At 43.4% G+C, this 26,468-nt stretch overlaps 1 protein-coding gene across 1 annotated transcript in view; it reads left to right on the forward strand.

The window, feature by feature from the left end:
* The first annotated feature begins 12,581 nt into the window (after positions 1-12,581).
* The window catches only part of LPP (LIM domain containing preferred translocation partner in lipoma), a 758,624-nt gene continuing 744,737 nt past the window's right edge, over positions 12,582-26,468 (forward strand). The window contains exon 1 of the mRNA XM_056121924.1: positions 12,582-12,765. The gene's annotated coding sequence lies outside the window, so the exon portion shown is untranslated. The remainder of the gene's footprint in view (positions 12,766-26,468) is intronic.

Here is a 26,468-nt window from a genome sequence, read left to right on the forward strand (position 1 = left end):
AAGGACTGAAGCTCTTCAAAGTAGTACAACAAAGGCACTGAGTATCGCAACTACTCCACTACCATTATAACAAAATTTATACTAATTTTATTGGTAATAAAATTATGTAAGTCTGTGAGATATGAAGTGTTATTTAGAGGCATGCAAAGCTTTGAAGGAGGGTTTGAGGAGAGAATTCTTCATGGAAGAGCAAGCATGACCTGAACTAACTTTGAACCATGATCAGATTTGCACAGGCAAGAAGACATTTTGGTGAGGCAGGGAAAGGTGGATGAACATTCAGTACGTTTGCTTGAATACAAAGGTCAAAACAGGAAATAGTAAGAGAGAATGCTGAAAGGGAAGGCTTAGGGAAAAATATTTAAGCTATAGTTTTCCTTCCTGTGAGAAAAAATTGGGGGGTGGGATGCGAGCGACTGTTGGTTGGGAGGTTCTTTGCAACAGTGCTGTCAGCAATATTCTGCCAGATGGTTTGAACCTGGTGAGCCAGTGATGGGTGTCCTTGTGCCTCCGTGAACCACCAGGGTCATATCTGTCAGTGTTTGAGGCTTCATGAAGTACTAGGGATTAATTTTGAGACTGCATGCAAGACAGACATGTTCTCTGGCCCTTGACTTATCTCCCTGGCCCCTGGAAAATATTTATAATAATCAGCTCATTGAAGAAAACTTGAAAAATCTAGAGATTTCAAAAGAAATTTTCTGGAGTAGGCCCAGTAACATTGTAAGACTTGTTACTATATTTGACATATAGAATACATCATGGGTAGCTTGCCAGGCAATGCTGTGTGGGCGAGATACTCTCAGTAGCTTGCCGGGCTCTCTGAGGGACAGAGGAATCGAACTCGGTTCGGCCGTGTTGGCTGCTTGCAAGGCGAATGCTCTACCCGCTGTGCTATCGCTCCAGCCTATATAAATTTTATTACTCAGTAGCTTTCCTTTCAGTATTTTAAAGGAAGACATAGTTTTGGATCATTTAAAACATTCTTATTCGGGGGTCGGGGAACACCCTGCTTCTTACCATCATTTTGAGTTGGTTTTCTCAGTAATGTTAAAGATTATGTAAAAGATCAGTCTGCCAAAACCAATTTATTTGTGGTATGATTAGTATTGTGGTATTAAGGATGGTATGAAGGACCATAGTTAGAGGTGTCTGGGCTCACATACTTGTTGAAGTACCAGTGGTCACTCACTTGGTTATAGCGCCCTGAGGGGAACACTTGTGGAAGTTGGCCTCACATTGGGTGTGTGTGTGTGTGGGGGGGGTTCCAGGAATCTATCCCAGGATTTCATGCCTGCAAACAGGCACTCTGAACCACATCCCTGGACCCCTAAATTAACCACATACCCAGGCCCCCAAATGAAATTTCTTATGTTCTAGAAAGTGTCAATGAAAAGAGTCAAAGTTTTGGGAAAACATTTCTGCAAATGTTGTGGGAGGGAACCAATCACAGCCCAGCTGATCCTGATATTGAGGGCCAGAATAAAAAGATCCATGGAAGACTGGGAGAAAATATTCACCCACTAATCTTCTGATCAAGGGTTAGCATCCAAGCTATATAAAGCACTAGTAGAACTTTATAGGAAAGAAATGATCAACCCCATAAAAAAAATGGGTCAGGAAGAGGTGAACAGAGACTTTCTCAAAGAAGATATTCAGATTGTCAAGAGGTATATAAGAAATACTCTCCATCACTTATCATCAGGGAAATGCAAATCAAACAGCAATGAGATATCATCTCACATCAGTGAGACTGGCACACATCACAAAGAACAAAAGCAATCAGTGTTGGGGCCAGAGAGATAGTACAATGGGTGCTTGATTTGCACATGCCTAATATGGGTTCAATCCCTGGTATCCCTTGTAGTCCTGAGCCTGCCAGGAGTTATCCCTGAGTGCAGAGCCAGGAGTAAGCCCTCAGCAAATTGATATCGCCCTCAAACAAACAAACATATGAAAAACAACCAGTCATGATATGCATGTGTGAAAAAAGAGAACTTTATTCACTACTGGTGGGAATGTCGACTGGTCCAGTCTTTTTGGAAAATGATATAGACACTTCTCAAAAAATACTAGGAACTGAGCTTCTATATTATGCGGCCACTGCTTCTTGGCATCTACCCTAAGGGCCACAAATCTCCATTCAGAAAAGATATTTGCACTCCTATGTTCATTGCACTTTAAATAGTCAAAATATCAAAAGAAATTTAGTGTGCTCAAACAAATGACTAGTTAAAGAATATACTGTATAAATGGATAAATGACTCGATATACTGGACATATGACCATATACTGGATAAATGACCATATATGGTACAGAAACACACAATGGAATGTTATCATGTAATTTACTGCTACAAGTGGATGTATCTGGAAGTTATTCAGTTATGCTGAGTGAAGTTATTCAGAAGGAGAAGGAGATACAGAAAGATCTCCCTCATATCTAGGATTTAAAGGAACATAGGGAAAGACACAAACTGCCAAAGCAACAGACCCCGAGAACAGGTCTTTCCTATGAAACATGTCACTGCAGGGGGAATGCTGGGAAATACTACAGAGGGTAGGACTATGGTGGAGGGAAGGGGTTACTATGCCGGTGGATGTGGCATTGGAATGTTTTGTACATAAAAACCTTCCATTGTCAATACTGTAAACCACAGTGTCTAAAATTTAAAAAATTCTTTTTAATTATACTTATATCCTAGGAGTTCAATGCTGTTCTCACAACTGAAAATTGATAAGATCAATTATCTTTTAAATAGACAACAAAATGGTCTTATAGTCTGCTTACTGTTCCTTCAAAGAGTGGTCACTGGTTACTCTCAAACAATAGACTCTTAATTCTACTGTCTGTCTGGGTTCTGGGCAAATCTATTCCCTGGAGAAAGCTGGATGTCATTCTCTATTTCTGGCCCAGTTCCTGGCATTGTCGGGCTTTCAAGCTGTGCAAGTCTGCTAGCTGTGGCTGGACTTTTCTACTTCTGAGAAATAGAGATTTGATGGAGAAATGGATATATATATATCCAGTACTCTGTGTAGTAAGGCTTTTGTCCAAAGTTAGGTTTGTCAAGTATTACATTAAAGGATGGGATTCAGTGACTTCTAAAGGCAACATGCATATAGGGAGCAAGATGGGGTGGGTAAAGAGGTACCTGAGACAGGAAACCCTTGCCAATTCCTAGACCTTCCCAGCTTAGAACAGCCATTCTGAGTAAACTCTAGACAGTCCATCCGTTGGTCAAAAATCCTTCATAAACTTTGCATAAAGTACTATCTGGATGGGCTGGAGCAATAGCACAGCGGGTAGGGTGTTTGCCTTGTAAGTGGCCAACATGGCCAACCCGAGATCGATTCCACTGCCCCTCTCGGAGAGCCCAGCAAGCTATGGATAGTATCTCGCTTGCACGGCAAAGCCTGGCAAGCTACCTGTGACGTATTCAATATGCCAAACACAGTAACAACTGTGGCAAAGGAGATGTTACTGGGCCCGCTCGAGCAAATCGATGAACAACCGGAGGGCAGTGACAGTGACAGTGACTATTTGGATAGTTCACCTGCCTCCCCTACTGCATTTCCCTGATACTTTGCCTTTTCTCTCCTCATCTAGTTCCAAATTTTGCTCATCCTCTTGCCTCATTTTTCCTTATTTTCTTCCTTACTTTTTGTTTATTTGTTTTTGGGTCACATCCAGAGGTGCGCAGGGCTACTCCTGGCTCAGTGATCAGTGGTTACTTCCAGAGGTGCTAGGTCTTCAACGTGTAAAGCATGTGCTCCAACCTTTAGTTCATCTTCCTAACTCAATAGGATTTTTACCTTGCATCAAGCTCAGTAATATGCTGAGAATTTTGGTCTTATGAAGGACAGGCAGGGTTCTCTGCCACCAACGAGCCATATTCTGGGCCTTGTCTTCTTTTTTATCAAGTACAATCTGTAACAGGCTCAGATCAATTGCATTTTCAGCGCTTTGCCCAGTAATTGATATATTTTGTTATTGTTTTTGTTTGTTTTGTGTCACACCTGGCAGTGCTCAGGACTTACTCCTGGGCCTGTGCCCAGGAAAGCACTCTACTCACTGTACTATTGCTCTGGCCCAATTTTTTAAAACGTTTACATGATAAAGTCCTACACTGAAAAAAAAAGCCAATAGTCCAAATTAGGTTGCTTCTGAGAATAAAGAAATATGTTATTAATAATTATAATTATCCTTAGACAAAAGGCATGACTTGGATTGTCCAGGGCAAATGAAAAAAGTGCTCACCTAATTTAGCTAGCAATACACTTTTTTTCAAATCTTGAACATTTATTTTTTAAACTTTCAGATGAAAGATGTTAATAAGGGAGATATTCTGGCATTATAGCAACTCTAAAAGGACATATGAGTAAGCAAAATTATCTCACCATCAAACAAAGTAATGAGAAACACGGATAGATAAATGACCCAGGATTTTTGATTTTCTTTATTCTTTACGTATGAATGCTACCTGCCTTTTGATTAAGTGGGGGCACAACCATGAGAGACTTTGCAATTTAGGTAATTTTTGAACTGTAATAATTAGTCATTATAAAATAGAAGGAAACAAAATCAAATCTGTTTCTTCTTCCTACCTCTGCCATGGTGATCAAGCATAATCCTTTAATTGTAATCAGAGGTAGGAATAAAAATGTCAAAGCTGTATGCTTTAAAGAACTTAATTAGGGATTCAGTCATCATTCCAATGCAGTAACCACTCTTTTTTTCTTTAAAAAATGCACTCAGGAACATTAAGGCATCAATTTAGTCATCCTCTATTTCAGAGCTTGATACTGCAAAGAATTTCTTATCTAGGATCTGTTTTGGAAAACCAAGGGTCACTTAAGGGTTCACAGATCCATTATTATCAATAGGTGGATCAATTACTAGTTAAATAGACCATGGGAGAACTCTGGAGGCTATGTTTGGGAGCGGCTTTGAAAAGGTAAGAATGGTAATAGGAAAAGCAGTACTAGGAATCGTGAATTCAAATTAACAAGTTTCATCATTTTGCAAAATGTTTACAGTTTACAATGAGCACTTATGTTTTTTGTTTTGTTTTGGGACCATATCCCACTGTGCTCTGGGCTTAGTACTGATTCTGCTCAGGGATCATTCCTGGTGGTGCCTGGGGAACTATATGGGGTTCTGAGGATCAAACCTAGGTTGGCCAGGCAAACACCCTACATGTTGTACCATGGTTCTGGTCCCATTTGCTCTTAAAGTTTTTATTTTATATTTTATCTGCTCCATGCCATAAAGATACATACAGAAGGGGGAATATTAGTAAATTAGTAAAATAAGAGTTTTAGTAAATTAGTAAAATAAAGATATATATAAAAGGGTATTTCAGTAAATGAGAAATGAATGAATGACTAATACCTTGGGAGAAGAAATGAGTTGCTTGGGGTCGCACCTTTATTACCATAGTAGGGACTAGACCCCAAACAGTAACGCAAAGTAGATACTTGTCAAGCCTGGAAAAAGCAAACAAACAGGGTATATCTTCCTTTGTGCTCGAGCTGCTTGAAAACCTTTTATCTGGAGTGGACCAAAGAGGAATTAAAGCTCCATTCATCAATATTTCTCCACTAGCACTAACAGGCCTTAGTCAGACAGCATTGCCTGACCTCTGGATGTTCAGCGGCTTACAGACATAGTTCTCCGACCAGCTGAGCTCATCTGAGGTCAAAAGTTAGCAGATCTATGCAGGGGTCTGAGTTGGATAAGTCAAACACATTCAGATAATCTGATCCTGTGACTTGGAAAAATCAGTGATTGCTTTACAATGACTAGCTAAAAATTATAGACTTGAAAAATGGGTAAAATTGAAGAAAATCCTGGGTAAAATCCAAATAACAATTTTTCTACATTAACTTGATGCCTCTAAGAAACTAACTTGTGACATCATATTTCACTTCAGAAAAGATCTAGTATGAGAGAGAGAGAGAGAGAGAGAGAGAGAGAGAGAGACAGAGAGAGACAGAGAGACAGACAGACAGAGAGAGAGAGACAGAGACAGACACAGAGACATAGAGACAGAGAGACAGAAACACAGAGACACAGAGACACAGAAAGGAACAGAAAAATAATTTAGGAAGTCTGATAATGTTTTTGTTTTTAACATTGAGATCATTCTTCCCATTGTTCAATGAAGTGTGAAGAACAGAGTAAGCAAACTGTAAACCGCTTGTTATCTTTAATGCTGCATTTGCTAAAAAGTCTACCACTACTGTTCACCATATTAAGTTTTCATCTCATTGTGAAAGGCTGCTGCTTATGTGAATGAGCATCACTAACCATTCAGAAGGCTTGTTTGGACCAGACTCTGGTACAATGATAGTCTGGGGAAGAGAGCACCGTTCAACTCTACAATATTAAAAGCTACCATTTGCTTTTAGTTCTTTCTGTAAAAAAATTAACTTGGGACATTTAAACATTTAAAAATTATTTTATTTTATATAAAATTGCAATTTTATATACTCAGGAATCACTCCTGGCAGTGCTTGGGGGACCATATGGTATGTTGGGGATACAAACCCAGATTGGCAGTGTGCAAGGCAAGCACCTTACCCATTGTACTATCTCTCTGGCCCCTAATACAGGTATGATTCCTGATGTTTTTACAAATACTGCAAAAAGTCTTCACATCTTGTATTTTGTACTCCCCCTCCTTGTTCTCTATGTTTGGAATAGAATCCAAGGCTCCATACTGGCTCTGCCACTGAGCTCAATCCCTGAACAGTTTTTCATTTTTGTTTAAAGGATATTTGAAAACTGACAAGCACAACTGATAACTATCCAAAGAAGGTGACTGCTTTGAATGACTTCTCATAAATGAAAATTAACATTAAATTACAGGTCTTTGTTATTACTATTCATTTTCTCATGAGATGCCAGAGTTTTTAAAAGTAGCAAAATAGGTTTTTTTTTTTATTTTTTGGGTTTTTTTTTGTTTGTTGTGTGTTGCAAAAAGACAACAAAATAATGTGACAGGTTTTCCTTTTGTAAATTGGATTCAAAGACTAGCTCCAGAATTCCAGAAGTGTCATGGAAATAACATTTTCACTTATAATCACGATAAACAACATTGAACGAGTTTTTAAGCTTTCTGGGTTTAGTTGTTGTCTTGCATTTGTCATCCTGAAGAAGTATTTTAATTCTGTAAATCAGAAGCTGCAGGACTAAATGAAAAGATTAAAATTGGGTGATCTGGAATATCTTCCCTGTCTTTGCTACTTTATAATGACATTTAATCAGACTAACACGTTCCAAACTGTTTAGAGTCAGATATTTTAGGACCTATATTCTACATACATTATTTTAAAGATTTCTAGTTGAGTCTTATCTTTATGTATATACCCCCTCCTACATAACAAACACACTATGTTCTTCTGGGCATTTAAACAAATTTTCTTATTAACAGCCTCTTTGTATTAACAATGAAAAAACCTAAGGGATGCATTTATCTATTTTTTGCCATTATTACTATTAAACTTTCATTTTAAATTTCTCCAAGGTCTCTTCTGGAGTTGTAGAGGCCAAAACTTAACTACTTTCCTACCAGATTTAGCATTCTGTCATAGCATTTTGTTTGGAACCATGTTTGGCATGCATGGTTGGTGACATAGCCTCTCTGACCAACTGCCACAGGACCTAAGAAAGAAAGGGCTCTCTGATTCTTTGCTCGAACTTTTACCACTGTTCCTCGAACAAGTTTTCTTGGTCATCTGGAGGCCTGGAAGGAAATGGACGAAGGTTTGAGTGAGTGGCAGGTCCTGGTCATCAATCATTGGTCTAATGCTGAATCTATTTCAAGAACAGAGCCATATCCTTAGATAATTGATAAAATCCATATATGCTAAAAGTGCAAAGGCCTAGAATAGATCGAGCATGCAAGGAACACTGTAACAAATGACAACTATTAATCCTGTTCTTCCTCATCCCTTTGATTCATAGTCTGAAATAACATGACCCATCTCCTAGTGAGGTGTTAATTGTACTGCTTATTTGTAGTGCAAATGATAGATTTAGTCACTGGATCACTGAAAACTTTTAGATATACTTCTAGCTATTGCTTCTATTGCTTGAGAGGAGAAACAAGCTGGGAGATGTTCTGCAAAGGGGCTCATATTTAAGAAGAAATCAAACATATATTTTATGAAAAACTACAATGCTTTGGACAACAAATACATATCTTTTCTAGAATATAAGTAAATTTCACGTTGATGGAGGGGTTTTTGAAGAAATGAGCATCAAGGAAGGGATTTCCTAAGAAGCTCGTGGGACAGGAAAGAAGCCAAGAATTTTTGACTAGAACACACACACACACACACACACACACACACACACACACACACACACTCCAATTAAATTCCTAAAAAACAAGCAAGGTACTGTGTTGAGGAGTTAGAGATGGACTACACTCTGCATCCCTCAGAAAGACAAAGTGGCTTATGACACGATCCAGAATCATTTGGACTGAGAGGAAGCAGAGTGACAAATGTACTCTGGAGGAGAAATCTAGCTAGCACAGATGGCAATAGGATGGGAAGTCCTGTCAGGAGAAGTGATATTTAAAAGGAGTCTAAAGAGGTTAGTTAAGTGTTGCCAGTGGGTGGAGATGTGTCTAAAGTCAATTGGATTGGCACCATTGGCCTCCCTCTAGAGAGGGTCGACCACAGAGAATGAAACACATGCGCTCGTGCTCGCGCACATACACAAGGACTGTCTATACTTTAGGGTCAACTGCACCCTAAGTGAGCACTTAGGCTAGCCCAGTATTCAATACAATATAGGTCCTCCACCCAGATTCTCAGCATGTGAGTTATTGTTTAACTTGACAGAGACATTAAGAACAGTTAGTGAGCACATCAAAATTCAATGGGTACATTAAGAGCAGAGACTTGGATATTTTACATATTCAATAAGCAGTATAAAGGCTGCTGATTTCCTATTCTATTTTTGCCCATGTTGAAGACCCTGAATTGTTTTATTCTATGTTTTCCTGTACTCACTTGTGCTGACTATATTCTATATGGTTTTGCCCAGGAGACTATCCCAACCTTGGGTTGAGATTTTTCTTATTTATTTTTTGGCTTTTTGGGTCACCTTGGGCAATGCTCAGGGGTGGTTCCTGGCTCAGCACTCAGTAATTACTCCTGGCAATGCTTGGGGGCCCATAGGGGATACTGGGGATCAGCCGCTGCAAAGCAAACACCCTACCCACTGTTCTAGAGTTGGGATTTTTTAGGGGGCAAATGCCTCACAGAGAATGAAGTGGGCACCCAGGAGAAAGAAGAACCTATCTGTGTAAAGGCAAATATGCTTGGACAGGTAAGATGTATTTGGTAAACCACAAGAATTTCAATTCACTGGAGTTTGGATCATGTGGTAGACTAAGAGAAAGATGGAAAGGTTATACTGAGCTTGGCCTCACAGGTTTTACATCAGGGAGTGCTATTGGAAGGCTACTTAATTTCTCTTACATCTTCATACCAACTTGTCTTTAGCATTTCTCCAGTGGTCATTTCCTATCTTTTTCTCTTAGTTGTTGTGAGATATTATAAATTTGGCATAGTGGAGTGCTCCAACCGAGACCAGATGGTCACTCAAGAGTGAGTGAGCAAAACACCCAGCTGCCTGGGCACAGGGGGAATCTCAGTTTACCTATTTTTTGCTATGTGTTAAGAATAAGCAATTTTACCTCCCTGGGTTTCACTTGCTCACAGGCAAAATAGAGGGAGTAATGATGCCAACTTCAGAAGTTCCTTTTTGAGGATTAAATAAACTGTGCAAGAAAAAATCCTTTGCATAGCACCTGATATCATAGGCACAAAGAGAGGAGTGACTTGAGATACAGACGTAAAGATTTTTGGGTACAGGACATAATGGATGCAAGGGAATCGTGGGACTGCTGGGTTGTCTTCCTCGAGGTCTTATGCTCCTTTATGGGACCAAAAAGGAAGTTTCTGTAAGCTTTCAGGTGACTGGTAGATAGTCCTCAGGTCACAAGACCTTCATTCCATTTGAAATTCTCTGTTTCTTTTTTGTTTCTGAATTCATAAATTTGTATTTTTTTAGCATCATGTCTGCAAATTGACATGTCTTTGCCTTCTTTCCCAAGTCCCGGAACACAGCAGGGCTGTTGAGAAAAGTGAGAAAATACATGTTAAGAAAAGTGAGAATACAAAAGAAACCAGATCAGCAGAGAAGAGCCTTTTGATTTGGGTTTGCACTGATGACACGGCTGCATGTGACTCACCAAGCATCCAATTTACAACTTTGCCCCTTAGATTCCTGGTGAGTGTCTCATGAGTCAAAATTATCTTTTGTGATTAACTTTATACAATGCTTGTGTGAACACCAGGCCCACCTGAGCAACTCATAAATACTTCAGAAGGAGAAATACAGCTTCCCTAACACACCCATACCAGTTTCAACATAGTAGCATTTCTGAATCCAACACAGCACTCTTATAATGTGTGTGATGAAAATGAATGACTCTAATTATACCTTATTAAGTCTTATTAATCCTCATTAGAACCCTATTATTCTTTATAAGTGGGTTACTGGGAAAAAGAAAAAAGAGATGCTGGTCAAATTCCGTTATATCCAACGAGGACGGGGTTAATTCATTCTTATTATGTGGGATTCAGGATATTGTCATGGTATACAGTACCACTCACAGCGTGGGTTTGCTTAAATGGGAAGGATAGACCAAGTGAATGGTGTTGTAACAGGATATGCTCTTTCCAATGCCCCACAACAAATCTCTTTTGAGCTCATATTTCATATTTCAAGTTATGTCAGATGCAAAGAGATGTATTATTTATTATCTTATGAAATATGTACTTTGGGGGGGGCATAGCTAGTTACTGTCAGGGCTTACCACTCCTCTCTGTGCTCAGGAATCACTCTTGGTGGGCTTGGGGAACCATATGGGGCTTCTGGGGATCTAACTGTGGTGAAGCGCTTGCAAGGCAAGCACCATAACTGCTGTACTCTATCTCTGGTCCGAGAATAGGTACTCTTAATCTTTTCTCTATTGCTATTTTTCATTTTTTTGTTGGTGTAAATGAGAAATGGCAAGGCAAATGAATTTCAGCTCTGCAATGTCTCAATTCAAAACAACCAATAGTTAGGTGTAATCATATATACTTCCACATTTACTTTTCGGCTAAAAATTTCGCACCAAACCCCAGGACCAAAGAGTTTGGTTTCAGAAATAATTATGTACATCTTGCTCAGAATGTGCATAATTGGGCATTAGGTGTTGCAGAAGTCAGAACTATGTTATGGGGGGAGGGGAGGACTGGGAGGCCTGGCTAAGGGGTTGAGCATTCAGGTGTTCAGGGGCTGGATAAGTAACTTCACCCAACTTTCTCCCCAAATGTTAAAGGGGCACAGCAATTTGTCCTATTTCATAAGAAGAGCTTGCAAACCTTTGAGCAAATGCTTCAGTGATGGCCTGAGGTGAGGAGTTGTGATTTGAGGTCTAGATAAAATAGAAATACAAGGAAACACAACCTTACAGCGCTATCCAGGCCACGCCACAGCCCTCGGTGGCCCTTTGATTGTGACTTTTCATGTTGCTCACGTTTACAAATAAGTAATTAGAAGGGGTAAAAAAAAAAATCCCACCCAAACCTTCCAAGAATAGGCTTGCCTTTATTGAAACCGGATCACCCAGTTCTCTGCTTTTTTTTTTTTCTTTTGGATGCCGGAAACAGTCAACTTTCTGGGTTTCTAGTGAAGGAAACCTTTAACTTCAGGGCGGGGATTCGTTTATTTGAGGAAAGGGCGGGCAAAGTTGTGCGGAAGCCAGAGCTCACCACTGCTACTCCTGCCTTTTCACAACCTTCCAGGAACAGGCTCAGGGGCCCCAGGGGAGGTGGAGGTCTGCGCCCGCGGTGGTCTGCCAGGCCCAAGGACACCTAACGTGGCTCGCTGCTCAGTGCCAAGGCGGAGTCAGGCACCCAGCTTTGGATCTGTGGGCGCGTGTGACTCTGAGCACGTCCCTTCTCCCCGCCGAGGGTCAGTTTGCTCTTGCACGAGGCAGACGGGTTTGAAAAGTCAGACTCGGCCAACTCTGACATGCAGTAGGATCCGAGCGCTGCGGGGAGCCCGGGGTGGGGCCCCCTCACCAGCGTGAGCTGGGAAGGGGATTCCTGGGCAGGATCTCGCCCGCTCAGGCCCAGAACGTTCCCTGGGCGCCTGGATAGCAGATGCCGCCCCCTCCCCCCACGCCCCCCCAATTTCCCGAGACTCGGCCGCTGGCTTCCTCCTTGTACGTCTCCTTCCTCTTCCTCCAGGGCAGGCAGAGACTCCACACCTCCCTCGCTCCCTTCCTCCCGGGCCGGCTCCCCGCAGCGGCCGCGCGTCTCCTCCTCCCCTTCCTCCGGGGAAACCGACGGCCAGCGGGGCGCCCACCTTCGGGCCGGCCCCCCGCCCGCGCCGGGCGAGCTCGGCGGGCACCCGCCTTCCCATACCTTACATGGACAAATGCGTGCAGGCAAAGTCAGGAATTCAGGCCCCTGACGTCAGCCTCCAGCTCTTAGGGCACCGCACGGGAGCCCGCGAGGAGGGGGTGGGGACGGACGGGAGGAAGGAGGGGGGCCGGCACCAACCAGCAGCCGCTCCAGCCCGGCCGAAGTTTCACTTTTTGTCTGTGGGTTCGCTCCCGGGGCCCCCGGCGAGCTTTCCCGGGACAAGTAGCTTAGGCGATCGGGGGCGAGAGAGCCGGGCGCTGCAAGGTAAGGGCCGGCGGCGCTGCCCGGGGCTGCCCGGGGTGCGGGGCGCGGTGCGGGGCGCGGGGCCGGGCCTGTCCCCCGGGAGTTGGGGACAATGGGAGGGGGAGTGCCCCGGCACCTCCTCCCTCGCCTCTGCCTCCGCCTCCCGCCGCCGCCGCCGCCGCTGCCCCGGCTACCTCCTCCCCGAGGTATTGTGGCAAATCGTCCTTCCTGGCCCCCGCCGCCACCTCCGCCCGCGGGCGCGTCGGGTACCCCCGGCCCCCTGGGGGGGAGGGGGGCGGCCGGAGCGCGGGGCGCGGGGGGAGGGGGGCGGAGCGCGCGCTCTGCTGGGGCCCGCGCTGCGGAAGTGCCGGCCAGGGAGCTGGGACCCCGACTTTGGCGGGGTGGGCGGTGGTGGGGAGCTTCAGAGCCGGGGCCGGGCGGGGTGCGAGTCCTCCACGCGCGCCCCCTGCCCCGGGGCTTGGCTGGGCGCGGAGGGGGCGGGGCCACACCCTGGAGCTTTCGCGGAATCACAGTTGTCACCGTGGAAGGGGCCTAGGGATCCTGGGAGCAGAGTCCCCCCGCACCACCCCCGTGTCACAGCTGAGGCCATCTGGGGCCCGGGAGAGGGTCGGGACCCCCACTCCCCAGGCGCTCGCTAGAGGCCCGGCCGTCCTGAAGAGAGCAGCCTTAGGGTCCCAGGGTTCCCGCTCCTTGGAGTGTCTGGAGCCCCCACGGTGGCTCAGGCCTTTTGTTGGGTCAGAGGCAGGTAGGGCCCGGTCCCCGCCTGCAGGTAGGGCCGGGGCTGCTCGGGAAAGTGCGCATTGCCCAGGGGACAGGCTCGGGGAAAGTTTTACAAGCACTCAGGGTAAGGACTTTGATTGCCTGGTCCCTGGGGAGAGGTCTGAGCCGGTCTTCCCAGAGGGCGCGGGTACTGCCCTAGCCCAGGGCTTGCAAGGATGGGGACTTTTCTCAAGCTAGTCAGGGCCTGGGAGGAATAAATGCCACTGGCGCGGTGGAACTGCAGACCCAGGCCAACTAAATAAGTTGTGGAGAGAGAAAACTGTAAATGTGGCTGCGTCTGGGGAATAGGGTTGGGGGGTGAGCGTTTAGGAGGTAAGCACTGGAATTGCGCCTGAGCACTTGGGACAGAGGAGTGCTTCGGGATATCCGGGTGCTGGCGGCACCCTAAGATCTTTATGACTTTCGCTCTTCCTTTCCCTCCCTTTCCCAGGTTTCCACTGCCTTCTCCAGACCTGTCACAAAGCTGAGAAACTTAAGGCCCGGCGCTTCTTTGTCGTACCATACTCGCAGACCTTTATTTCCAACTCCTCCCACTTTTGCTGCCCTCCTCATAAAACTCTTTTCTCACTAAGGGGTTAGTGAATTCTTGGTCCACCTCTCTAGGCACTGGTGTCTTTGAAGAAAGTCTTTCAGTTGTAGGGAGGGACACCAGCTAACTCCACCCTTTCCTCTCTTCTTTAGAGGTGGGAAGTTGGGCTTGGAGGTGGTGGATGCTAACGGGGTGGGGGAGAACTTTCTAATAGGATTCTTTATGCTATGACCAGTCTTTCTGTCCAGGGTTCCTGCAGGCACCAGGGGGTCGGTGGAAGAGCGCCTAGTATCTTTCATCAGGTGCCTATAAGGCAGTGCCCCAACCTCACCCACCTTTATAGTTTAGATGGGTGAGGTAGTTGGGGTTAGCTGCCCAGACGGTTGGGGTGCAGGCTGGACTTTGTTCAGGCAGTCTCCTGGGGTGTCTGTATTCAATGGAGGGTCATAAACTCACTTGGGGAAACTGCCTAGTTACTATGACTAGACAGAGTAGGATCCTTCTGGAGTAATATATTCTGGAGAAGGTAATCCAGATAGTGGATGTTGGTGGAGGAAATTTCATTATGAAGGGCCTAAGCCAAATGCCAGGCTTAGGGGTTCAGATCTGGTTGAAGTCATTATGTGGGGGTTTGAAACATGTTGGAATGTAATTAAGAGAAGGAACTAATACTGGGGGAAGTCTCCTGCCACACAAATATAGGAAAAGAGGTAATGATTTAGTCAAAGAGTATAGAGGTAAGGTACTTACCTTGGATGCACCTGACACTGGCTTAGTTGCGGCATTGCATATGGTCCCCCAAACACTGCCAGGTATGGCCCAACCTCCCCCAACCTTTTGGCCAAAAAATAGTCATATTTTCATTCATCTGCTTGATATAATATTAGTACCTATTGTTTCCCATTGGCAAATAGCAACTTTATAGCAGGTTTCTATATTTTATTGAGACAAATTGTATTTCATCGAATCTAAAATACACATTCATATTTTACTGTCACTGAAATTGGGTTGTCTTCTAATCACAGGTGTGTCATAGTTGAGCAGAATTTTTATTCTGAGTTGATAATGGTACATCTTACTGCTGGATAATTTAGATTTGATAAAATTTGTTAATCATACCCTTGATGAATATACACTGCTTTGCACTTCATAACACATTTCCCCATCAGATATTCCATTTGAATATTTAAAAAACAACAACAACAACAACCTGGTGACAGTCTCATTTTCATTTAACTCTTACCCAAGTTACATAGATAATTAGAAATGTGCTCAAAATGATAATTCAGAAAGAACTTTATGGCTATTGGTGTTAATATATGACATGGAGCTTTTGAGGAACAGGGAAGAATCAGATTGAATTTGAGTGCAAAATTACTGTTTAAGATCCTAGGAAGTTGAGACTAAAGACATAGTTCAAGGGGCTAGAGCAATAGCACAGTGGGTAGGGCATTTGCCTCACAGGTGGCCGACCCAGGTTCAATCCCCGGCATCCCATATGGTCCCCCAGCATCTCCAGGAGTAATTCTTGAGTGAAGAGCCAGGAGTAACCCCTGAACATCACTGGATGTGATCTAAAAAGTAAAAAAAAAAAAAAAAGACATAGCTTAAAAGGCTGAGGGCATGCAGGATACGTGGCTTCAATCCCTGACACTCCATGGTCCCCTGAGCACCACTGAGGGATACTGGAGCACTCCTGGGTGTGGCTTCAAACCAATCAACCAAACAAAAGATCCTGTATGGTTGATAGATTTTTGTCAAGAGCAGAGTGTAATTTATGAACTTTGGGAAGCCTCCTTAGGCCAGAAATGTGCTGCAATAAATAAGAACAATGGACAGGGAGGTAGAAGACTCCAAGAAACATGGTCAAACTAAAGGATGAAATCTGGAACTGTGTTTGCTCAGAAAATTGAAATGCGATGTATAAAACTAAAGTTCTGGAGCCTACTGTGATCCACGAACTGCTTAACATCAGGGATATAAAGACATGGGCCCGCTCGAGCAAATCGATGAACAACAGGAGGACAGTGACAGTGATTCTTTGAGGGCTCTTATGTGTGTTCTGGGAGAAGGTTAAGCGGAGGGAGAAACTGTATAGAGTTCATTTTTGACTGATATTCACTAAGAAATGTTTGTTTCAAGAAAGTTCCCAGGGAAGGAGTAGTTATCTGAAGGGAACCTTACATAGAACCACTCTCCTAGTGGAAGAAACTTGGATGGTCGATGGAACCACGCTTGGACAGAAAAGTGCTTGCCCAAAGGGAGGACGAATGGTTGAGGCTCAGCATTTTTCTGTGGCTTGGGCAGAGTTCCTCCCAAGTAGGCATCTGGGGATAACTGGGATAATGGTTCCATGCAAGTATGTGGTATAGTTTGTTCAGGTCCTTCAGGACTAGGGACCACCAGGGTCCTCAGATATTGCTTTTGTGATGCTTGGGAGGTCATGTAATGCTCAGGGTCAGCCTCTTGCACTATCTTCCCTACTCTGAAACTGTTTGTTTTTATTTTTTTATTTTATTTTTTGGCCACACCCAGGCTACTCCTGACTTTGAGCTCAGTGATTGCTCTTGGCGGGGTTCAAAGGAACCATATGAGATGACAGGGATTAAACCAGACAGAACACATGCAAAGTAAGCACCCGACCCTCTATATTATCACTCCAGCACACCCTAACCCTATTCCTACTCTTGGCTTAGTTTTGAATGAATCCAATGAAGGTGACTGGGAAATGACAAAAGTAGAGGACATTTATATATATATATATGTATATATATATATATTTAATTTATCCTCTAGGCTCTTGGTGCTCATTAAGTGCTCTCTAGAAATGCACATGAGAACAAGACTGTCAGTGTCTCTGGAATCATTTCTAGGATTAGGTATTTGATGGTACTGCAGGAAGCATAGTGACATATCCTTGATTGAGTGAACCTAAGTCTTTGTCCCTGGGCATTATACAGGGAGGTGTTTTTCTAGTTCAGTGGGGGTGGACCTTGGAGTCTGACTTTGTAGGGTTGTGTTCTGTTGGAGAAATAAAGGTGAGGACAGAGGAGGTCAAGTATGCGCTACACCCAAGAAAATACTACTAGCTGAGCGGAAAACTTTGAGCTTGCTGTGTCTGAGGCAGAGAGGAGGGCAAAGGATGAAGGGAAGATGCAAGAATGAGAAAGTACTGTGTGGGTCACTAGCAGCACTGAAGGCTGGGGGAAATGATCAGGAAATTCCCAAATGCCGCTTCCAGAAATGAGGAGACACCTATAGAATTCCCCTTTCTTGACTTTCTACAAGTTGGATATGGTGAGTGACAAAAGACTAAATGAGATTCATCTTGGAAGTAGGTCAACTGTAGAATTGAGAAAGAAATGTTTATCTCCTTCCTTCCTTCCTTCCTTCCTTCCTTCCTTCCTTCCTTCCTTCCTTCCTTCCTTTCGTTTTTTTGTTTCTTTGGCTGTGCTCAGGGCTTACTGTGACTCTGTGCTCTAGGATCATCCCTGGTGGGCATGGCGGACCATATAGGGTGCCAGGGATAGAACCTTGTCTTGAGTGCAAGACAAGCCCCCTACCCAATGTATCTTCTATTCCCTCTTTAGATTTTTTTTTTTTTTGCTTTTTGGGTCACACCCGGCGATGCTCAGGGATTACTCCTGGCTCTGCACACAGCAATTACTCATGGCAGTGCTCAGGAGACCATATGGGATGCTGGGATTCGAACCCCGGTTGGCCGCATGCAAGGCAAACGCCCTACTCACTGTGCTATCGCTCCAGCCCCTCTTTAGGTTTTTCTTAATGATAGTAAACACAATGATATAATTTGAAAGATTTTTTTCAGTGCTATTACATGCTTGTGAAATTATCAAACTCATTCATTAAAAAGTGTTTTATGATCATTAGTTTCATTTTGCTGATGAGACTAATTGGATGCTCTGCTGGTAAGGGACATGGCTGAGTTTCAAATCTTTGCTGGATCTACGACCTCATCATCTTTTTTTCTGTGTCTCCAGAACAAAAAAGTTCAAATCAACATTGTTTTTCACTATTCTTCCTTTTAATTTTAACTTAATTCATTACATGTTCATACATTTCCATCATTGAGGGCAAATGGGCTTCTCAAGTTCATATTTGTGCTTCTGTGGCTTTTTTTAGAAGCTATTATTGGGTTAGGGACATGATTCAAAATGTGGAAGCGTAATTCTTTGCATGTGGGAAACTTTGGTTTGATCCCTGGCATCTCAAGATACCCCCAAATTGCTAGATATGACCCCTGGGCATTGAGGTGAGAGTAGCCCTCAAGAATTGGCTATGGCCCCTAAACAAAACAAAACAAAACACAACAAACAAAATGCCACTCTTGCTTCTACTTTATGCTTGTCTTTACCTCTACCCAAACCTAATTGAAGAGAAATAGAACGTCTTTCTCAAACATCTCTCCATCCTTGCCTTTACGCTCTATAGTAATAATATCTTGATCTTTCCCCACTAAGAGTTATCTGGGGCAATAAGATAATAAAGTAGGGAAGTGATGGAGGGTCTTGGTCTTAGCCCTGTGACAATGTTAAATGTCTATTTGGTGTAGAGCCAAATAGTTGCAGTTGGATCTAGTCCACCACTAAGTTCTACAGACTCTTTTTATGAAGGAGGCTTTCTGATTGAAGACTTTTAGGGATCAACTTAAGTTCATCCTATGACTTACCTGTCTCAGGTTGATCTGCATTTCGATGATTCACTAGATAAAGGGATTTTCTGGTATGAGGAGACCAGTTCTGTGAAAGTCAGAATTTAAATAAGATCGTAATTTTTTCATCTTTGCATACTTCTCCTTTTGGTGCCCTGAAATATTTAGTAACTATTCGATGAATGAGCAATTTTTACTGACAAAATATCAGAACTGGTCATGACTTGTATTTCTGCTTTGCTATGCTTTTTTCACCCCTCCACTTAAAATTGACTTTGTGGGGCTGGACAAACAATGCAATGGGCAGGTGCTTACCTTGCACATGGCTGACCCAGGTTTGATCCTTAGCAGCATGTTTGGTTCTCTGAGCACCACCAGGAATGATCATCCTTGAGTGCAAAGCCTGGAGGAAGCCCTGAGCAGTACTGTGTGTCTTGAAAACAAACAAAAACAGACTTCATGAAGACCACAAGGATGCTCCTAAATTGTTCCAGGACCCTTAAACATTTTTATTTTATTTTTACAGTTCTTCAACCATACATGGGGATGCTAATAATGGCCATAATCTTAATGCTAGAAGGGCATCTGCCTCATGGTATGTGCTCCACAAATGTTTGTCAGGTAAAGAAATGGTTAGCTTAGTTATCTCACCACTGGCTCGCCCTGAGGAGTAGAGGATCTGTTTATAGTGACCTAGAAGTTGAATCTGTGGTAGCAGCCACAAGTATTCTACATAGTGCCACTTTCAGATCAGGGTTGGGGGACTGGGAATTTAGAGCTGACTCTGATTTGCTCCCTTAATCATCATCATCATCATCACCATCATCATCATAATCATCATCATCACAATTAATTCATTTTCTGCTGACACGGGAAGGAGGTTGTACTGTCAATGAGTATTCCTGTTTTTATACTTTAGGATGCTTGGAATTGAACATTGAACTCAATTATGTATAGCCTATGCTCTAACCACTGAGCAATAGCCTTGGCCCCTTCTGTTTTCTTCTTCATTGCTTTGCTTATACAGTCTATTCTTCATTTGCTTCCAAACATCTCCTTTGTCTCTGCCTCTTAAAAGTTTAGATCCTTCAAGTTTCAGACAAAAACCTCTGTGTGTCTTGAAGTTGTTCCCAGACTCCTTGCTCCTACTCCAAATATATGTGATCAGATATATCTTGTTTCTGATATACACTAAAGCATGTCTCATCAAAGTTAAGCACGAGTAATGAAAGTGTGTCACATGGAAATGCTGGATATTGTTAGCTATGGCACTGTCTTCAGGATCCTCACTTAAGAATAGCAGGAGACTGAAACAGAACACCCCTGTTAGAAGATGGGGAAAGGGAGTCCCAACTAAGGAGCAATGTGGAAGAACGGATGGATGTTTATGGAAAAGAAGACATTTGGGTGGGGCTTTGAAGAAAGAGTAGGAGTTTCTATGAGTTTCTTCTATGGTAGAAGTGCTTTCTAAGCAGAGACACCTTGGTGCGTGTACATAAGCTGAGGTCTAAGAGTATGTGGGGAGTAGAAGTGTATGTGGAGAACACTCTGGAAGATGGGATTGGTTAGAAAGTAAAAGGGCTGATGAGATGAAGGATGACAGCTGGGGTTGTGGAAGAAGCTGGACTTGTGTTGCTATTTGAACTTGTTGGAACTGTGTTTTAGAGTCCTGGTGTCAGAGAAATAGCAGAGACCAGAGGCAGAAACCCTGCTGTGGTGGTCCAGGATTGCAGACACCAGGCCTATTCTAGGTAAACAGTACCTGATTTCTAGGGGAAATCAGATTCCACAAGCTGCATGCTGTTTAGAATCATTTCAGATAGCGAACTTACTGCTTTTTGGCTTCTAATTGTTTGCCAGCTTATCAGCCTTAGATATAAATTTGTTGTTGTCATTGTTTTTGAGCCATACTTGACAGTGCTCAGTGCTTACTCCTGGCTCTGTGCTCAGTGATCACTCATAATGGGGCTTGGGGGATCATGTGGGTTGCTGCTGGAGATCTAACCCTAGTGGATTGCTCGCAAAGCAAGCACCCTACTGCTGCACTTTTAAGCTGACCTTGAAAAAGTACTTTTCATCAGCACCAAAGCTTAAAGGCAAGTGAGCAACTGATTTATCCCTCTGAAGTATAGGCCTGTGCCTTGGTGACTAAAGCATCTTGTCCCTTGTACATGTATGGAAACTGGCTGGAAAGGGCTAGACAGACCAACTCAGTGGCAGCACTCAGCTGAACTGGGAGGTGGAATGGGGACCCTTGACAACTTTCTTTCAGAATGGTTTCTGCTGGATCAACTTCCACACACACACCACCCTTGGTGGTTTTGCTTTGCAGAAATTGGGAAGGGATATAATTTGGAGTTCTTTGTAGTGTTACTTGAACTTTGCTTTGCACTTTGCAGATAAGGTGATGGAAACACATTATTCTGTTTGGATGTGTGTGTGTGTCTGTATGAGAGAGAGAGAGAGAGAGAGAGAGAGAGAGAGTGTGTGTGTGTGTGTGTGTGTGTGTGTGTGTGTGTGTGGAATTTAGTTCATTGACTGACTTTATATCCTACTCATCTGCAACCAAGTTTCTGATGCTTCTCTGAGGATACCGAGATTCCTTGTGTATGAGGGTCTCCACCCCGCCCCCCTTTTCCTTTTACTCACTTGTGCTTACCTAGAGGTTTTCTGGCTTCCAGTATTAGAACCATTTGCAGGGTACATCCTCCTTTTTTTTCCTTCCCTCTTAAGCCTGTCCATCACAATTCATCTTGCAGAACCCATTAGTATTTCATAGCCCTCATAGCACTTTTTATATGGTGAATGCATTTTTCTAATTGTTTTTATGACTTCACTTACAATTGCAATCCAAGAGAGAGTTTATCAGGAGTCTTGTCTTGTAGAATGCGGGCAGGAGTTCAGGGGTGAAGAAACATTCTCAGGGGGTGATCAGCCTTAAGTGGTGGAGTAAGAATCAGACTATCATCTCTAAGCTTATGTCTTCATTCATGCAAGTGAGCATGAGATTGTGAATGTGAGCGTTGTGAGCATGCCCAGCACATAGGAGACCAATCCCTATTTTATCATTTCTTAATTAGTAGCCTTCTTCTGTGACTTTGACAACTGGAAATCAGGTTTGGAGATCCAAGAACCCCAAGAGCCTGAGTTTTACTGTGTTAGCACTAGAGAAAATAAGAACCTATGCTTGTGCCAGTCTTCTTTGGCCTGTGTTCTTATGGTGGATTTTATACCATTGCGGAGCTTCAGTTTCCTTCAGAAATGGTAGAGTGTATTTCAGTGTGTTGGTGATATCCAAAGACATTTTCATGATGGTGTTTTATACATGGCAGCTATGTGTTTATATGGTCATGTTGGGTGCACATGTGACCATTCCGGGTGCCCAGGACAGTATCTAGCCCACAGTGATGGCATCTTGCCCTGTGAGTGGTGGGATGAATACCCTGACAGCTCTGAGTTCAAGTTCTCACTATGCTTTTCAATGCCGGGTGCTGTCTCGAGGAGGTCCCAGCTATGCTTTGATATACTCACTCATTTTTAGATGTTTCATTAGTGAGGGATTTGCTTGGGCAGAGCTGCTCTGCAAAGTGGGGTGAGGGTCCCAAACATTCAGTCATCTCCAGGCTTGACAGTGGAGAGCTTTGCCATGTCCCTTCTCCTGCTGTGACGCTCCCACTGTCCCCTGGGTTTTGTCTGTGTTGTTTGCTTCTACTGCAATCATTGCTTGTACCATGGCCTCCTCTGAGCAAAGCCTCTTGGAGTTCAAATGGACGAGTGGGGCTGAAGGCTGATCTAGTCGTTGGTCGGAAACGTGTGTGGGGATCTTTTGTGGGCACGTCACCAAGTGGATAGGGAGCAGGTAGGAGCAGGGTTCTTTCCCTGACCTTCAAGAGGTGGACTTGTGGACCAGGCGATTACTCAGAGGGTGGAGGACATGCTAGATAGGAACAGACCCCAGGTGTTACTGCTGCATGGCATGGCCCGTCCCGGCAGCACATTTGTAGTCCTGCTGGCCCTGGCACCGCTGGGGAGGTAAACTGACAGTAGCAACCGCAATACCACGACAGCAACAGAAAAAGAGTTGCTCCTTGGGCTTTGCAAGGGGTTTCTGCTCCAGCCTTGTCAACTTCCCTTAGTTACTCAGGCCACCAGCTGCAGCTCCAATGCTGTACTAAGCGGGTTTCTGGAGGCAGGGCACCTTCCCTTTTGTAGAATACTCATGATAAAATGAGTTCTTTGCATTTTTTGAGGCTTTGTTTGTTTTGTGTTTCTTTATATGTACAGTGTTTGGTTTGCACCCACTATATTTGCATACGAGGCACGCCGTTTACCATTCAGGCGTATTCCTGGCAAGAGACCACATTTTAGAAGTGAAGGGATTCCTGATTTTACTATTAACCTTAATTTTCTTGTGTGTAAAACCCACCTTAGCAATAATACTTCCTTCCTATGCTTGAGAGATAGCTGGACTGTACTAGATGGGTTTGCCCAGGATGGGCCAGATTAAAGGGCAGCATCCTGGTATTAATAGTATCCCTGTTCAGTCTCAGAGGTGTTCTGATTCCAAGGAAAAACTATACTTACAGGTGAGTGCTAAAAGAGGTAGTACAGGGAATATACATCAGACCAGGCTGAGCAAGCACTCAGCACACATCTGTTTTAGTTAGACTGAAGGATAGGTGAGAAGGAAATGTTTCTTCACCTGGTGTGCTGTTGGGGGCAATGAAATTGGTGCAACTTCTATGGAAAACTATGGAGATTTCCACATGAGCCACTGATCCCATGCTTTGGCATGAATCCGAAGGATACAGAAACCTTAATTTGAAAGGATTTTGTGGCTCTGTGTTCATAGCAGCACTGTTCATGATAGTTAAAACATACATTTACTTGAAGAGGCCGACAACAGATGACTGGATAAGGAAACTAAGGCATTTGAATACAACGTTACAGGACTGTGCCATTAAAAAGATGAAATCATGCCATTTGGGACAGAAAGGGATGGACCTCAGGGTGATTATGCTAAGTGAAATAAGTGGGGAAGTGAAAGACAATTATTTAATTTAATTCGTAGGTGGAATATGAATAATTTAAGCTATTGAATTGGCAATAAAATCCAACAATAAAACTAACTCCTGGACTCTATGAAAAGCGTAGTAGTTACTGAAGGGAATGGGTGGGGGGTGGGAAGGAGTGAGAAGAGGGATCTTTTTAGTGGAGGATGACCCTAGTACTTTGAGTGTGTGGGTGTCGTGAATGTCATATCTAGGGGCCTTATACTCTGCTTCACTCTCAAATATTGAAAACGAATACTAGCTACATTAAAAGACGGATGGGAAGATGTGTTTATTTAATGGAATGACATTTAAAGGGGTAGAATTTGGGAGGGTTGAAGGGGATCTCTAGATTGTAGAAACTTAATTAGTTGTTAGCAGCGTGTTAAGATGTGAGGATGTCCCGTAAGAAAGACACAGATGAAGGACTGATGAAACGTGCCAATCCACTGGAACATGTGGCAGAAACTATTGTTTGTGCTGGGTCTTGGTTGAAGGAAAGGAGAAAGTTCGTGATGTGTTGTGATAGCTAAAGTTTCTGTGACTATTCACACTTGAGAAGTAAGATTAAGGGCGTGGGAGATACTGCAAATTCCTCGTGCAGATCTTTTCAGGCAGAAGACCCTGCTTTGATACCTAGCACTATAAGATTCCCCTGAGTGTCACCAGAAGTGACCCTCTAGCACAGACCTGAGAGTGAGTTCCACTGGTGTGACCTCAAACCAACAGCAACAAAGAAATCATATTGATTCTTTGTCTACAGATGTCCTTTAGCCAGGTTTTAAAATCTATTATTTTCCTTCCAAACTTCCTCCCGCCCCTTGTTGTTGTTGTTCTTTATTAACCTTTACTAAATTAATTAATTCCTTTTATTTGTGGACCCCACCTGGTAGTTCTTGGGGTTCTCTTAGCTCTGTGCTTGAGGGGTGCTCAGGGAGACCAAGTGATGCCAGGAATAGAATCTGGGCCTCCAGTGTGCAGAACATGCACTTAACCTGCAGAGCTATCTCTCCAGCCCCCTTTAGTCTGTCTTGGTCTAACTTACATTGGAAGCTCACGGCAGGGCAGCACTGCTCCACGCAAAGAGGTCACCAGCAGTGCCTGTATTCCTCTTGATGAACTGCCACTGGAGTTGAATTTCGTTGAGTTCCCAAGAAAGAGAAAAGACTTATGTTGGCACCTGGAGCTTCAGCGTTGTTTGCTATGAAAACGAATCATTTCAGGAACTGAAGTAGGAAGTTGACACCCAGTGTGGGGTGTGCCCTGACTCATGGGAAAGGTAAACTCTGCAGTGACCAAGAGGGTGAGCTGAACCTTTTCTTGGAATGAGCTGAAAGGTAGGTCAGCTTTTCAATAACCGAGTCATTTCTCACCTGGAAATCTCTGGCCACAGTTTTCCTGCTTCAGTTGGATATTATCAGAGTTTTAGTAAAGTATTTGCACAGGAAGCAAATGATGCATTTCTCTATCGATTTGATGCATTGCTATGTTCATTCATTTGCTTCCATATGCCAGATATACCTGTGAATAAATGGATGAAACTCTAGTCTGGGTTTGGGCATGAAAACGTGAATGTTGTATAATCCTTGCCTCTGGGGAGATTATTTTGTAATAATGCAATATATGGAAATATATGCAAAAACAGTATCTGTGTTTTCTAACTGGACAGTGACTAACTCAGGCACCTCGAAGAAACTTCACAGATGAAAATATGGTTATTTGATTGAACTTGAGAGAGGAGTGGACATTTGTTTGGTTGTCTAAGCCAGGGAAGTAATATAGAGACTGGGAGGTGAGAAAGTGAAAGGTGTCTTGGAAAATCAGGGTCAGTTGATGAAGTGCATAATAAAGAGAGGTCATGGAGGTTACTATCACATCACACAGGTTGATTGGGGCCTAAGTTCACAAAGGTCTTTGCTACTGATTGAATAGGGGAGATTGAACTTGAAAGGAACAGCAATTAGGGAATCTGTCTTTGGGAAAATTATTGATTATGGGGTATGGATATATTGTAGAGGGGAGGGTTTGGTGGGATGTGCTGCAGTAACCACAGCACAATAAAGGGAGACTAACTTAGAGTCATGGCAATGGATATGAGAGAGATTTCCCAGTTAGATTAGGAACATTGATTCTTATTTACTTAGGAGAAAACTCTGATGTTGAGCTGGGGACACATGCAAAAGCTACAACCCTGGTCCCAGCATGGCGATCCTATTCTCTGCCCACTCTCGATGAGGGTGAATAAGTGCCTAAGTCTTGAAAGATGGTGTTTTGCTAAGAGGATGAAACCTGCTCCCTCTTCTCTTTTCAGAATAACGTGAAACGTCTTAATTGTAACTGCTTTCTAGAGTTGTTGAATCTCTAATCGCTGGAAATATTAAAATAGTGACAGATGGGAGATTTATAGTGAAAACTCAGTCGTTGAAGACTTAACTGGAGTGTCATTGATATCTAGCATCAATGATTTTATTCTCCCTTCCTTCCTCTCTTTAATATTTATGGCTTTACGGTTGGTTTACAATAATGTGTAGCTGTGGGGAGTGGTTTTACAACTCCATATATGTCCGTACCCAACACACCCAAATGGCCCTCTCTACCTATTCCTCCCACTCTTCCCCCATTTCACCTTTGATAATCACTATATCCCAAATTTGAAGTTGTTTTTGTTGCA

The sequence above is a fragment of the Sorex fumeus genome, unplaced genomic scaffold (assembly GCF_029834395.1).
Source record: "Sorex fumeus unplaced genomic scaffold, SorFum_2.1 ptg000044l, whole genome shotgun sequence".
NCBI classification, from domain to species: Eukaryota; Metazoa; Chordata; class Mammalia; order Eulipotyphla; family Soricidae; genus Sorex; species Sorex fumeus.